General features: G+C 46.5%; 1 non-coding gene across 1 annotated transcript; it reads right to left on the minus strand.

Annotated features, from left to right (window-relative positions):
• Positions 1-10,961: 10,961 nt before the first annotated feature.
• On the minus strand, positions 10,962-11,034 carry TRNAV-UAC. The gene has a single exon. It is a non-coding gene; the product is annotated as a tRNA-Val (tRNA).
• Positions 11,035-16,755: the final 5,721 nt, after the last annotated feature.

The raw sequence follows: 16,755 nt of genomic DNA on the forward strand, positions 1-16,755 counted from the left end.
CACAATTCACACCATCTAGTCCTGTTTGCTTTCCTAATCTTCCTGCAGGATTGATTGGTCATGTCTGCTCTAATGGGGGTGTTATGGCTGCCTGTTGCCCTCTAGGGGCCCCCATAGACAGACATGACTAATCAATCCTACAGCTAGCTGCTATAAGCAGGAGACTTCTGCTACATCTGTGAAAGCCAATTTGATTGCAATCTGCTGTGATACATTGTAACGCTCTGTCGTTTTAACCTTTCCGTATAATAGAGTCGCGACCTATAAACATCCTCTAATATTACAGCAATGGGACAATGTATGCCGGACGATCAGCAATTCTGGATTATTGGAAGAAGGGTATATGACACGTACGCCCCTACGGTTTTCTTATATCATTAGGGGAATCCTGTGACAGTTTCAGTACACGACATAGCGAGATATTTTAATGGAAAACAGCTGGCACTGCCCAGTGTTCTGCGGGGCAATGCTAATGGGCAGTCACAGGCCGCGGTATAATTAGCATTGATTTGGGGCTAATTACTATCCACTTGCAGGTCCTATCTGGGTACGCTTGTAAAAGTCACGCTTGGGGCAGGAGCAGCAGGTGACGATGGACAGGTGGCAATAAAGCGGGAAGGGAAAGTGTCAAGAGGTTGAGAAGTTGAGACAAATGTGCGAACAGAGGGCGGCAGGAGCCTGGGATCTGTACGGGCAAAGCTCCACACACTCAACAGCATGTACCGAGAAACGGCTTCAGCAAATAGCGCTAGTATGGTAAAGAAAATGGCGGAACAGTGGATAAACATGCACTAGGGATGGGCAACCTACAGCACTCCAGCCGTTGTGATACTACAATTCCCAGCATGCTCCATTTATTTCTATGACAGTTCTGAGAAGAGCAGAGCAGGTATGCATGCTGGGAGTTGTAGTTTCACTACAGTTGGAGGGCCGCAGGTTGCCAACCCCTGCACTAGGTTAAAACGCCACTATCTATTTCTTCCTAGGGCTGTGAAAGATTAAAGGTAACATCCCTGGTGGTCTAGGGCAGTAAAGGAGTAAATATTAACACCCTGGTGGTCTAGGGCAGCAAAGAGATAAATGATCTCCTAGGTGTTCTAAGGCAGTGAAGGGGTTTAAATATTAACACCCCTGATGGTCTAGAGCAGGCATGCTCAACCTGCAGCCCTCCAGCTGTCGTAAAACTACAACTCCCAGCATGCCCGAACAGCCTACAGCTATCAGCCTACAGTAGGGCATTGTGGGAGTTGTAGTTTTACAACAGCTGGAGGGCCGCAGGTTGAGCATGCCTGGTCTAGAGCATTGAAGAGGTAAAGGATGGCATCCCTAGTGGTCTAGGGCAAGGAAGGGGTACGTTTCACTATCCCTGATAGCCTAAAGCATTTAAGGCGTACATTATAACATTCTTGGTGGTCTAGGGCAATGAAGGGGTACATTTTAACATCCCAGATGGTCGAGAGCAGGCATGCTCAACCTGCGGCCCTCCAGCTGTTTTATAAAACTACAACTCCCACAATGCCCTGCTGTAGGCTGATAGCTGTAGGCTGTTCGGGCATGCTGGGAGTTGTAGTTTTGCAACAGCTGGAGGGCCGCAGGTTGAGCATGCCTGGTCTAGAGCATTGCAGGGGTAAATTATAAAAATCCCTGGTGGTCTAGAGCATCGAAGAGGTAAATGATGGCATCCCTAGTGGTCCAGGGCAATAAAGGGGTACATTTTACTATCCCTGATAGCCTAAAGCATTTAAGGCGTAAATTAAAGCATTCTTGGTGGTCTAGGGCAATGAAGGGGTAAATTTTAACATCCCAGATGGTCTAGAGCATTGCAGGGGTAAATTATAAAAATCCCTGGTGGTCTAATGCAGTGAAGGGTAAATTATAGCATGCCTGGGGCATGGGCATTGAATGGTTGATGGCAACATCCCTGGTGGTGTATGGTAGTGAAATGGAAAATGATAACAACCCTGGTAGTCTAGTGTAGTGAATGGTTGATGGTAACATCCACGGTGGCCTAAGGTAGTGAAGGGTTAAATAATAGCATGTCTTGTAGCCTATGGCAATCAAGGGGTAAAGAACAAGACGACTGGTGGTCTAAAGCAGTGAAGGGTTCATGGTGGTCTAGAGAAATGAAGGGGTAAATTCTAGCATCTCTGAAGGCCTGGGCAAGTGAAGGGGTAAATAATAAAAAACCTAGTGGTCTAGGGTACTGAAGAGGTTAATATTAGACCGGTCGTCTCCAACTTTTGACACTCCAACTCTAGGAACAGAATCTCCAACCTGTGTCTCTCTAGCAACTGCAAAACTACAACTCCCAGCAGTTTTTATGATTATTGCCCAGCCACACCCCATCTGTATTTAGAGAAAAAATGGAATAATATGACACATTAATCGCTCTCGTGAGCTTCATCTAGAATCGATTAGTCATGTCTGCTCCTATAGGCGGGACATGTATAGGGATTTCTGTGTCCTAGTCATGCAGAGCAGACATGAGCAATCAATCCTGCAGGGAACAGATTTTCGAACAGAAAACTCATCCCTTCTTCTGTGGCACCGGATCAGCATTCAGGGGCAGAAATGTGAGGCACTGTACATTGGAAAGTTGTAGTATTACGTGTGTAGTCATTTTATCCTGTTTTCTATACTAGTGTAGGACCCCCTTTAACAAACCTGCCGCGGGTTAGAGATCCCTGGCTCAGGCTGAGGCCCATATCAGCTCGGTTCTGTAGAAGGCTCTGAGAAATGTTGGCGGAACAGACATTGTCTCATCTGATGGTATCTACACTGCGAGCACAGCTGTAATGGTGTCTGGTCCCGGATATGGGTCTGTGGGTGTCCTGATTACTGCAATTACTATGCATGATGCATGAAGAAAGGAATCTGGGAGTGGATACACAGCCCGAACTCTGGGCAGATAAGCCATGGATATCCAGCTACTGGTGCACTACAGGTCCCAGGAAGCCCTGCTGCATGAGCCAAATGATGCAACATATACTGTGTCTCTAATGCTAGCCAGTGTGCATACAGACAGACGAGGGGCCCAGAACAGCATGTCAACCCCTTAGTCACAGCATAACCTCAAGGATAATTGTTCTTTCCTTTCCGGCTGATAAGGAGGGGTTCCGAGTAGTGATATTCATAAAGCAGTCACCCCCTTTAATATGGGAATACAGTCATATTATCAAGCCAAGTACTCCCCGACAGTCTATGGCAGTGAAAGGATAAATAGTAAACATATAGTACCTGTTGGTCTAGGGTAGTTAAGGGGTACATAATAGTATCAATGGTGGTCTAGGCGAGTAAAGGCGTACATAGAATCTCTGGTGGTCTAGGGCAGTGAAAGGATAAATAGTAAACATCCCCGGTGGTCTATGGAAGTGAATGAGGTAAATGATGACATACAGTACCTGTTGGTCTAGAGTAGTAAAGGGGGTAAAAAAAAGTATCAATGGTGGTCTAGGGCAGTAAAGGGGTACATAGAATCTCTGGGGTCTAGGGCAGTGAAAGGATAAATAGTAGACATCCCTGGTGGTCTATGGAAGCCGAATGAGGTAAATGATGACATACAGTACCCGTTGGTCTAGGGGGTAAAAAAAAGTATCAATGGTGGTCTAGGGCAGTAAAGGGGTACATAGAATCTCTGGTGGTCTAGGGCAGTGAAAGGATAAATAGTAGACATCCCTGGTGGTCTATGGAAGTGAATGAGGTAAATGATGACATACAGTACCTGTTGGTCTAGAGTAGTAAAGGGGTAAATAAAAGTATCAATGGTGGTCTAGGGCAGTAAAGGGGTACATAGAATCTCTGGTGGTCTAGGGCAGTGAAAGGATAAATAGTAGACATCCCTGGTGGTCTATGGAAGTGAATGAGGTAAATGATGACATACAGTACCCGTTGGTCTAGGGGGTAAAAAAAAGTATCAATGGTGGTCTAGGGCAGTAAAGGGGTACATAGAATCTCTGGTGGTCTAGGGCAGTGAAAGGATAAATAGTAGACATCCCTGGTGGTCTATGGAAGTGAATGAGGTAAATGATGACATACAGTACCTGTTGGTCTAGAGTAGTAAAGGGGTAAATAAAAGTATCAATGGTGGTCTAGGGCAGTAAAGGGGTACATAGAATCTCTGGTGGTCTAGGGCAGTGAAAGGATAAATAGTAGACATCCCTGGTGGTCTATGGAAGTGAATGAGGTAAATGATGACATACAGTACCTGTTGGTCTAGAGTAGTAAAGGGGTAAATAAAAGTATCAATGGTGGTCTAGGGCAGTAAAGGGGTACATAGAATCTCTGGCGGTCTAGGCGGGGAGTAAAGTTGTAACCTTCCTGGTAGTCTACAGCAGTGTGGTAACATCTTTGGTAGTCCATGGCAATGAATGGATAAACCCCTTGTTGTCTAGGACAGTGAAAGGGTTACAAGTAACATCACTGGTAGCGTGTGGCACTGAAAGGGTAAATGATAACACCCATGGTAGTTTTCTGTAGTGAAAGGGTTAATGAACTAATTATGCTGCAGACTGGGTTGCACGGGTAATATATCCAGTCCCCTGGATGCCAGAATGGACGAACATTAGTGAGACACATCCCTAAGGCACGAGGCAGGGGGTACTTCATACCTCTGAGGTGTCTCATGATCCAGAGTTAACCATTAGGGTCCATTCACACGTCTGTATGCGTTTTGCGGATCCGCAAAAAACGGACACTGGAAATGTGCGTTCCGCCGGCACTCTCATAGAAAATGCCTTTTCTTGGCCGCTGTTGCGGACAAGAATAGGACATGTTGTATTTTTTTTCGGATCTGGAAATGCGGCTGCGGACAGCACATTCCGGCCTTATTGAAAATGAATGGGGCCGCACCTGTTCCGCAAAATTGCGTAAACGGATGCGGACCCATTTTGCGGACGTGTGAATGGACCCTTAATTCTGCGTTCCCCTTAATCTAGATTCTATAAATGCAGCGATCCCCTGAGATCCTACTCTCCAAATCACAATCCCTTGTGAGCTGCTGTCAGGAGACAGATCAGTTACAGGCTACCTCTGATCTCAGGGAATTGTTACTTTAGCCATTCCCCTATGTTTTCTAGGTACGATGCATGGATCGGGGTAAATGCAGCAGGTGACGTCTTGCAGCGGCCTTCTCCGGTGCACAGTCTGCTGAAGTAGTCCTCGATGTTTGGTCTGCTCCCCACCCCCCACTGCAGAATTGTTTTTGCTATTAAAATCTCTGCGCTGAGACAGATTATTTTACCATGCGGTGAATATACAGCGCGCGATGAGAAAGCAGCTGCCACTGGGCATCCTCCAGGTATCGGTTTTCATTACATTTTTTCGCACATGGTTTAGGTCCAGCTGACATTCGACGAAAGCCGACGTCTGTGCGCTCCAGTAACTCCCCATGATAGATTCCACTCTTTTCCCCGTTCTTTATAATATGGACACACATTATATAAAATCCTATAAAAATCTACCGCCTAAAAGTCTTCAGACCCTTTCACTTTTTTCACATTTTGTTACGTTGCTTCTTGTGCTAAAATAAAAACAATTCAAGTCCCCGTCCCCCCCCCCAGCCCCCTATTCATCTACACTCATAAAATTTTTGAAATTTTTGCTAATTTATTAAAAAGGAGACATAAAAAAATCCCATGGACATAAGTATTCAGCCCCTTTGCTGTGACACTTGACATTTAGCTCTGAGGCCTCCCATTTCTCTGGATCATCTCTGAGATGTTTCTACACCTTGATTGGAGTGACCTGTGGTGAATTCAGTGGATTGGACATCATTTGGAAAGACACCGCCCTGTCTATATAAGATCTCGGAGCTGACAATTCAAAAACAGAAGCCATGAGAATGAAAGAGACGCCTGTAGAGCTCAGAGACAGGAGTGTGTGGAGGCACCGATCTGAAGAAGGGGACAAAAAATGTTTCGGCTGCACTGAAAGTTTCCAAGAGGACAGTGGCCTCCATAATGCTTAAATGGAAGAAGTTTGGAACAACCAGGACTTTTCCAAAGTAAGTAATCGGGGGGAAGGGCCTTGGTAAGAGAGGTGAGGAAGAACCCAATGGTCACTCTGGCTGAGCTCCAAATATCCTGTGTGCACGTGGGAGAAACTTCACTACCATCAACCATCACTACCGCTTCAACCAATCTAGGCTTTATGGCAGAGTGGTCAGAAAGAAGCCTCTTCTCAGTAAAAGACACATAAAAGTTTGCATAAACAAAAGCACCTAAAGGAGTCTAAGACTGTGAGAAACGAGATTCCCTGGTCTGATGAAACCAATTCTAAGTGTCATGTTTGGAGGAAACCAAGCCCTGCTCATCACCTGCCCAATACCATTCCTACAGTGAAGTATGGTGATGGCAGCATCATGCTGGGGGGACAGGGAGACCGGTCAGGGTGGAGGGAAAGCTGAATGGAGCAAAGAGATATTCTTAATGAAAACCTGTTCCAGAGCTGTGGACCTCAGACTGGGCCAAAGCTTCACCTTCCAACAAGACAATGACCCTAAACACACAACCAAGACCACACAAGAGTGGCTTAGGGACAACTCAGTGAATGTCCTTGAGTGGCCCAACCAGAGCCCTGACTTGAACCCAATGGAAGATCTCTGGAGAGACCTGAAGATGGCTGTCCACTGATGGGCCCCATCCAACCTGACAAAGCCTGAGAGGATCTGCAGAGTAGAAAGGCAGAAAATCCCCAAATCCAGGTGTGCAAACCTTGTGGCCTCACCCCCAAGAAGGGGGAGTTTACTCCATACATATTGAGCTCTGTATGCAGTAAGCTCCCCCTAGTGGCAGCTGCAGGCAATCAGAATCTCTTAAATATTTCTCAGTCAATGACCCAACCAGTCTTTTTCACTTGTGTTCACTTCCAGGTCCTGGATAGTTCACTGATATCAGAGATCATACAGAAGTGTGAACATGGAGTGGCTGTAATTGTCATTTATTGACAGGAACACTATGTGGCTTCTTCAGGGACAAATATGTATGGAGAGCCAAGGTGGTGGAGTTGGCGGTCCTTGACAGCCGCTCCATTCTCATTCATTAACGAGAATATTCTGTGACTTAGGGCAGCCCTGGTGGTAAAGTTGGTATTGATATAGAAACACAATATTTGCCCCCACAATCAGTAGGATATTAGAACACTGTATAACGTACGTCAAAAGCTAATTAGCGACTAATCTCAACCGTTTTGTTTTTTTATCTAGTTCGTAGATATCAAAGGCTGACAAAGAAGCAGTAAAAAATGGACCGGATGTCATTGACAGCCGCTCTATTCTAAGCAGTTCTGTAACTTAGGACAGCCATGGCAATAGAGTTGGTAGTCATTTAGCAGCTTGTACTAGATTAGTCAGCCGGCGAATGATATGCCCTAGAACAGGTCAAAAATTACTTCCTAGTCAATAACCCGTCCAGTTTTTTCACTTGTCTGAACATACACGTAATCTGCCTGGAGGTTTTCACTCCATAAATAACGTGTAATCTGCAGGAACAAAGGGCAGAGATCCGAGCTTGGATTGCAATCACAGACAGCTAAATATCTGTGTGTGTTTCCCACAGTAGAGTTCCACTAAACACTTATGGGGGCCCTGGGACCCTGACTTCCTCTGCTAACATTCAGCATTCCCGCTCAGTCTAGTCATCATTTATTTTTTTGCTTTCACTCTTTTCCTAATGAGAAAATCAGAATTCAGGGACGAGTCTCGCTCGGCCTCCGGTCTGTAAGATCGTTTTTTGTTTTGTTTTTTAAATCTGAGGCCCCCACCTGCATTCTCCCATATTATATTTGCATTGCAAGTTGGAATATGATTATTCATGGTATGTTGTCAAAGGCTTCATAGTGGAGATGTCAATTTAATTGACTTTCACCAATTAAATTTCACCAATGACGGGAAGATATCTCACCATACTTGGGTATCTCTGGATACTAGCCATTGGATACATTTCTCATGGGTCTACCACCACCATTAGTGATTTCCATTGAACAGTCCATGGGCTTCCCTACTATCTGGGCTAATATAAGGATCCTTGAGTCTCAATTTTGAGGCTACTTGACAGGAGATTTTTTTTCAGGCTAAAAAGTCGATATAGTGCCTCTTAAAGGGGGCTTCCAGGGCTTTAATATTGATGGCCCACTAAGTGGGATACGATAATCCATGGTACATTGTCAAAGGCTATATACTGGAGATGTTGATAATTTACTGGTGATTGTTACTGCTCTGTTCAATTTCACACATGATGGGCAGACATCTCACCATACTCTGTGTATCTCTGCCCAGCTAGCCCCCTTGGATTTTCATGGGTCTACCAGCACCAGAAGTATTGGACATGGAGAGTTTACCATTGAATAGTCCGTGGGTTTCCCTACATTAGGGCCAATATAAGGAGTCTTGATTTTGAGGATACTTGGCAGAGGTTTTTCTGACTGAAAAGTCCTATTGAAAATACAATGCTTGCACTTTCGGTGCATGAAGGTCTTATAAAAGTAAGTACTGGAGTACCAAATCAAGATTTGGCAAGTTTTTGGAAGAACTTTGGTGGAACACATTCAACTTTGCTAGTCATTGGAAGCCTTCGATGTCTCATTTGATGGACCATGTATGGTTTCTAAAGTTGTTCATGCTTGTTCATATATCTTACCAAATCCCATAATCATCATTATAGTCATCTTAGTGAAGACCTCTACCAATGGCAAAGTCCTTGGTGGGACGTATCCAACATTTCTAGGTCATCGAAAGACCTCTATGACCATTTTTGCCTGACCCACCCCAATTGATGGACCACATATGGTCTCTAAAGTTGTTCATACATGGTGAGATATCTTACCAAATCCCATAATCACCCACATTGTCATCTCCTTACTGAAGACTTCTACTGAAGACCATGCCAGCACATTAGATATAAGTCCAATTCCTCCTTCTTGGTAATAGGAAGCTCTTCCAATCATCAGAAGATCTTGGTAGCTCCTCATACATAGTCTGTCTTGAACCGTGCCTATGTTTTATCTAAGACGCCATATGGATTACAACCTCTTTGGGTCATTGTCAACATAGGGACCATATCATGGGAATCGGGAGCAGTCTTTGAGCCGGAAGGGTATTTACTATCTCCCCCCTGACACACACTACTTGTAATAAGTTTTATGATGCAATATGCAATAATAGCGAGCGTTGGGCATTCATGTGCTGCGCTGAACAAACATTATCCAGATGTTTTGTCACATTCCTGCGGGAACGGTTCATACCTGCAAGGACTCTGCATTTCTGCTCCACGCCTGACAGCTAATGAAGGGAGACAGGGGTGATGCAGGCAGGCCTAGCACCGCGACATAACCACGCTTTTGGGGGATGATATTTAGTATCATTTTGAAGGGCGCTTAATAATGGCGCTGGCGACCAGCCAGTTGTGTAAATCCTAGACAACTCCCATTACGAGTGACGGCTGACGGTGGGAGATGAAATGTCTGCTCTCTCACGATACATATAAACCCAAATCATAAAGACATCGGGCAACGGTTATGAAATCTGTCACCTATGGAGATATATGGAACCGGAATTCCTATGAACAGTTGACCCCCATTTTTCCACTAAAATTTCAGAGCTCCTATAATGGTCTGTAGATGGTTTCCAGGGACCTCTTTTCATTCAAGATCTTAGTGGCTGACATGTAAAGGAAAGTCAAAAACATCCAAAAATGTTGCAACAGACTCACCCTACAAGGGTTCCTCTATCCAGGACATTCATCTATTACCTACAGAGGGCATCTCTTGCTCTGGAGGAATCGGCATGTCCAAGAATTACTTAGACTGCCCATTTCCATAGGATCTGTGTAATGCTTCATTTCCCCTGTGGTGGCGCTGTAGGAAAACTGAACGGCTTGCTGCTGGATTTCCAAGAGATTGCTTCTGATCTCCTGGGTCTCAGTAGCAGGAGACCTTGTGATCGGATTATCAGTGGGGGTGGGGCTACCAAAAAAGAAATTGTCCAAAGTGGGAGTCTGTCTGAAGGACATTGGCATGTAGGGCTAGCTTAGTTGTATATAATGATACCTTTCACATAGCGATCTGTTACATCATTCTGGAGAAAAGTACTTTTTTTATCTGTATGCAAATGAGCAGTGAAGTGCACCGAGGGCGGGCCCAAGCCACTCTGTGCACCCTTGCTCCTCCTGCTTCCTTAATTGAGAGGGTCAGGTTCCTGCATAGTCATCTTGCTTGGCCCTGTCCATTAGGACGGAGAGGGAGGGGCTAGCAGAGGAAATAATAGGAACAAGGTTGCACAGAGTGGTTTGGACCCGCCCTCAGTGCACTTCACTGCTCATTTGCATATAGCTTAAAAGTACTTTTTCTCCATAATAAGGGCTCATTCACATGACTTTGGTTTGGTTCCGCGGCTCGGGTGCGGACCCATTCACTTCAATGGGGCCGCAAAAAAATGTAAAGCATGTCCTATTCTTGTCCATTTGGCGGACAAGAATAGGCATTTCTATAATGGGCCGTCGGTTTCGTTCTGCAAATTGTCGAAAGCACACGGGCGGCACCCGTGCTTTGGGGATCCGCAATTTGCGGACCGCAAAACACGGCACAGTCGTGTCAAGGAGACCTTAAGCAAGGCTAGCCCTACTAGTCAGTGTACCTTTAAAACATGCTAGTCGAGGGCTGTTTCTTCTTTTCCTCTACATCTAAATTTACATTCAGCTGACTGGCGTTGAGCTGCAGTACCAAATGCAGCCAGAAGTGGCGCTGTTGCTCAGAAACAAAAATAGCAGACCCTCTTTTCGAATCTCATCCGACCCTTAAATGTGATGCCTGATGCCTGTTATAGCATGAGGAGAAGGGCCAGTTGTAATTACTAGGGGAAGCTTGTTCACACCTTCGCTAGTCGAGCAGGTTTTACGTTATTAGCCAAAACACAAGCAAATAAAGTAAAATTATCTAAAATAAAATAAAAAACAAAACAAAAAGTATCATGGTTTCACTGGGGATCGAACCCAGGACCTTCTGCGTGTAAAGCAGACGTGATAACCACTACACTATGAAACCTGATGGGCAGGCAGCACTGGTTTACACAATCACCAATTAACCCTTTGTACTTCATACTCTGAGTTGTATAAATTAGTGAAGGAAAAAAAAAAATCTGTTTATTTAATGTAAGAGCTCTGGCGGTGGATTATCAAGTGATCTAGATATTGGACTGAGATTAAAATCAAGAGAAATTTTATAAATAATAAGTTTTGACCCATATAAGAGGTGCAAATGCAGCAGTCACACCCGGGTCTGGGGTCTTGGGGGGGTCATAAAATCATAAAAGGGTGGCCCCGCACGCTTTGGGTGTTCCCAGGGCGGGACTTAGCAACTTCAAAGTTGGTAAGTATGTAAGATGCAATACCAAACACGGCCTATGAACCAGAGTGGCGCTGTTTTGTGGAAAAACACCATTTCTAAAATCGCACAACCATTTATATTATCTGTGTCTGATTGGCGGTGATCCGACTATTGGGTAGGCCAAGAGAAGCAGGGTTTTGGCTTTACAGGTAAAAATGGCGCCCCCTAGAGTCCTGCTGGAATTGCCCCATTCACTGGAGTTTCAGTCATCCCGATAAGACATAACGCGGGTTGTAGCATCATGGCTGCTCGGTGGCGGGGCCTCTGCGCTGTACCTGCTCTGCGGCGTCTGCTGCACGGTCCACGTATGAAGCTAAGCTCGTACAATAACCTGAGTTGATCTTACGGCTCCCTGGTGAGCGGCCCGCGGCCGTCTGCAGGCAGAACCTCTCACAACAGATGTTGCTGTGATGCTGATGGATGGATAATGTCTCCCTGCAGGGACTGATACATGATCGCCGCTCCTCGCTTTATGCGTTTAGCAGGACGCGGCCGCTCACTGGAATATTGTCATCTATTTCCTCTTAATATCTCATTTGGACCCAGGAGTCCTGGGGGGAGAGATGTGGCGGTGTATAGCAAGGCGTAAGTGGGGTGCATTGGGGTTCAGGGGTACACTGGAAACATTGTGGTTAAGGGGTACACTGGAAACATTGTGGTTAAGGGGTACACTGGGAACGTTGTGGTTCAGGGGTACACAGAGAACGCTGTGGTTCAGGGGTACACTGGGAACGTTGTGGTTCAGGGGTACACAGGGAAGGTTGTGGTTCAGGGGTACACAGGGAAGGTTGTGGTTCAGGGGTACACAGGGAAGGTTGTGGTTCAGGGGTACACAGGGAAGGTTGTGGTTCAGGGGTACACAGGGAAGGTTGTGGTTCAGGGGTACACAGGGAAGGTTGTGGTTCAGGGGTACACTGGGAACGTTGTGGTTCAGGGGTACATAGCGAACATTGTGGTTCAGGGGTACACAGGGGTACACAGAGAAAGTTGTGGTTCAGGGGTACACAGAGAACATTGTGGTTCAGGGGTACACTGGGAACGTTGTGGTTCAGGGGTACACAGAGAACGTTGTGGTTCAGGGGTACACAGAGAACGTTGTGGTTCAGGGGTACACTGCAAACATTGTGGTTCAGGGATACACAGGGAACGTTGTGGTTCAGGGGTACACAGGGAAGGTTGTGGTTCAGGGGTACACTGGGAACGTTGTGGTTCAGGGGTACACAGGGAAGGTTGTGGTTCAGGGGTACACAGGGAACGTTGTGGTTCAGGGGTACACAGGGAAGGTTGTGGTTCAGGGGTACACTGGGAACGTTGTGGTTCAGGGGTACATAGCGAACATTGTGGTTCAGGGGTACACAGAGAAAGTTGTGGTTCAGGGGTACACAGAGAACATTGTGGTTCAGGGGTACACTGGGAACGTTGTGGTTCAGGGGTACACAGAGAACGTTGTGGTTCAGGGGTACACAGAGAACGTTGTGGTTCAGGGGTACACAGAGAACGTTGTGGTTCAGGGGTACACAGGGAAGGTTGTGGTTCAGGGGTACACAGGGAAGGTTGTGGTTCAGGGGTACACAGGGAAGGTTGTGGTTCAGGGGTACACTGGGAACGTTGTGGTTCAGGGGTACATAGCGAACATTGTGGTTCAGGGGTACACAGAGAAAGTTGTGGTTCAGGGGTACACAGAGAACATTGTGGTTCAGGGGTACACTGGGAACGTTGTGGTTCAGGGGTACACATCGAACATTGTGGTTCAGGGGTACACAGAGAACGTTGTGGTTCAGGGGTACACAGAGATCATTGTGGTTCAGGGGTACACAGGGAACGTTGTGGTTCAGGGGTACACAGAGAACATTGTGGTTCAGGGGTACACAGAGAACATTGTGGTACAGGGTTCCACAGAGAACGTTGTGGTTCAGGGGTACACAGAGAACGTTGTGGTTCAGGGGTATACAGAGAACGTTGTGGTTCAGGGGTACACAGAGAACGTTGTGGTTCAGGGGTACACAGGGAATGTTGTGGTTCAGGGGTACACAGAGAACGTTGTGGCTCAGGGGTACACTGGGAACATTGTGGTTCAGGGGTACACAGAGAACATTGTGGTACAGGGTTCCACAGAGAACGTTGTGGTTCAGGGGTACACAGAGAACGTTGTGGTTCAGGGGTACACAGGGAAGGTTGTGGTTCAGGGGTACACAGGGAAGGTTGTGGTTCAGGGGTACACAGGGAAGGTTGTGGTTCAGGGGTACACTGGGAACGTTGTGGTTCAGGGGTACACTGGGAACGTTGTGGTTCAGGGGTACATAGCGAACATTGTGGTTCAGGGGTACACAGAGAAAGTTGTGGTTCAGGGGTACACAGAGAACATTGTGGTTCAGGGGTACACTGGGAACGTTGTGGTTCAGGGGTACACATCGAACATTGTGGTTCAGGGGTACACAGAGAACGTTGTGGTTCAGGGGTACACAGAGATCGTTGTGGTTCAGGGGTACACAGGGAACGTTGTGGTTCAGGGGTACACAGAGAACATTGTGGTTCAGGGGTACACAGAGAACATTGTGGTACAGGGTTCCACAGAGAACGTTGTGGTTCAGGGGTACACAGAGAACGTTGTGGTTCAGGGGTATACAGAGAACGTTGTGGTTCAGGGGTACACAGAGAACGTTGTGGTTCAGGGGTACACAGGGAATGTTGTGGTTCAGGGGTATACAGAGAACGTTGTGGCTCAGGGGTACACTGGGAACATTGTGGTTCAGGGGTACACAGAGAACGTTGTGGTTCAGGGGTACACAGAGAACGTTGTGGCTCAGGAGTACACTGGGAACGTTGTGGTTCAGGGGTACACAGAGAACGTTTTGATTCAGGGGTACACAGAGAACGTTGTGGTTCAGGGGTACACAGGGAAGGTTGTGGTTCAGGGGTACACAGAGAACGTTGTGGTTCAGGGGTACACAGAGAACGTTGTGGTTCAGGGGTACACAGGGAAGGTTGTGGTTCAGGGGTACACAGAGAACGTTGTGGTTCAGGGGTACACAGAGAACGTTGTGGTTCAGGGGTACACAAGGAATACTATGGTTTGGGGGAACATTTTTTAAAGGGGTTGTGCCAAGTTAGAGGTTTATATACTATTTGCCAAAAGTCACGAATTTGCAGAGACTGCCCCTAATTTTAAGAGACAATCCTGGCAAATTGGGTTGTCGCAGGCCAAAATAAATGAGCTTTCCCAGGTGGGATTGGGCATATATGCCACAAATTTACCAGCTTCAGTGTTGGTAAGTATGGGTTTATACAAACCCCACCCATAAGTGGGCATTCTGGGGTATACCTAGGGGAAGGGGCTCAACTACCCTGAGTGCATCCTGAGTTGTCACCCAGCTTTCCCAGAGTATTGACCCACAGATAGAAACAATGTGAGGGAATATTAGAAAAGCTAGGTGACTACCCTGTGAAAGGACAACATTGATTATCTAATATAAAAAGCTATATTGCCGTAAACACCATGCTAATATCAGAGGATAAGAACTCCAGCCCTGCAGTACTTACTGACACACAATGAATTCTTTACATTCGAAGTTTAGAGTATAGACTCCTATATCATCCACTTGTTATATTACTAGGACCCGGCAGAAATGCATCATTTCTGCATAAAACACTCCATTTAAACTGGTAGAAGGGAAGCGCGAGGCGTTCCGGACCATTGGAACTAGTTAACGTCACAGACGTGTAACCCAATGAGTTCCTCTTGAACTGAGGCTTGTCACCTTCGGCTGCATGTGTAACGGGCCGTGGAGGCTTTTGGTAAGTGTGAAGAAAGCTGACTTAGGAGCACGTGGGGCTCGTACTTCAAGAAGCCTCATCGCGGAAATTGATGACAACATTACCGCTGGCGATGATAGAAAGTTGACAGGACACATAGGACATCTCAGCTTGCTGACCACTGTCCATCACCAGCAGAACTGGACCATGGAGCAAAGAAAGATCTAATGAATCACATTACGTGATGTGGACGGCTGGATGCGTGCGCGTCACTCATCTGGGGAAGAGATGGCACCAGGTGCACTATGGGAAGAGGGCGGCCTGGTCTGATGAATCACATTACATCATGTGGACAACCGAGGGCATGTGAGTCACTTACCTGGGGAAGAGATGGCACCAGGTGCACTATGGGAAGAGGGCGGCCTGGTCTGATGAATCACATTACATCATGTGGACGGCCAAGGGCACGTGAGTCACTTACCTGGGGAAGAGATGGCACCAGGTGCACTATGGGAAGAAGGCGGCCTGGTCTGATGAATCACATTACATCATGTGGACGGCCAAGGGCATGTGCGTCACTTACCTGGGGAAGAGATGGCACCAGGTGCACTATGGGAAGAGGGCGGCCTGGTCTGATGAATCACATTACATAATGTGGATGGCCGAGGGCATGTGAGTCACTTTCCTGGGGAAGAGATGGCACCAGGTGGACTATGGGAAGAAGGTGGCCTGGTCTGATGCATCACATTACATGATGTGGACGGCCAGTTGCGTGTGAGTCACTTTCCTGGGGAAGAGATGGCACCATAGAAGAAGACAAGTCAGCTGGGGCAGTGTGATGCCTGGGAATGTCCTGTTGAGAACCTTGAGTCCTGGCATCATGTGGATGTGACACGCACCACCTACCTTATTATTATTATACAGATAAGTACCCTCTTTATGGTCGCTGTGACGCCTAATGGCAGAGGCCTCTTTCAACAGGATAATGTCCCGACCACACTGCAAAAAATGTTCAGGAATGCGGAACATGACTAAGAGATGATGGTTGTCTCCAAATACTCCAGATCTTAACCTGATCATTATCTGTAGGATGTGCTGGAAAAACAAGTCCATGGACGCCACACCGACCAACTTACAGGACTTAATGGACCTGTTGCCATTTTCTGCTAGATGCTACAGGACACTTGAGAGGTCTTCTGAAGTCCAGAGCTGTTCTGGTGGCACAAGGAGGACCTACAAAATATTAGTCAATTAATTTTAAGATAAGATAGATAGGAGTGCTATGGCTATAGTTACACCAATGGTACATATGAGCTTAGAACTTCTAATACATTCAATAGCAGCATATTTTAAGAGCAAACTTAAGGCACCAGTAAGGATTACAGAGGCAGGCTGGTTGGCTGCAGTTTAGAACTAGTATTGTACTGGCCTAGTAGTAGTCTGGGTGATGGATGTCTTAGCCGTAGTCCCTCACCTTACAGCAGTGTCTTGCTCTGCTGTCTGTCTTCTCAAGGATATGCTTGAGGCATGAACAAAGTTGATCTCCATGGAGAATAATCTTTAGGAGTAAGAGCTCAGATGTTAGATTCCTCTCCTTTCTGTATCTGTTTTGGAACTACCCCTCCT

Source organism: Bufo bufo, chromosome 7 (genome assembly GCF_905171765.1).
Source record: "Bufo bufo chromosome 7, aBufBuf1.1, whole genome shotgun sequence".
Classification (NCBI taxonomy): domain Eukaryota; kingdom Metazoa; phylum Chordata; class Amphibia; order Anura; family Bufonidae; genus Bufo; species Bufo bufo.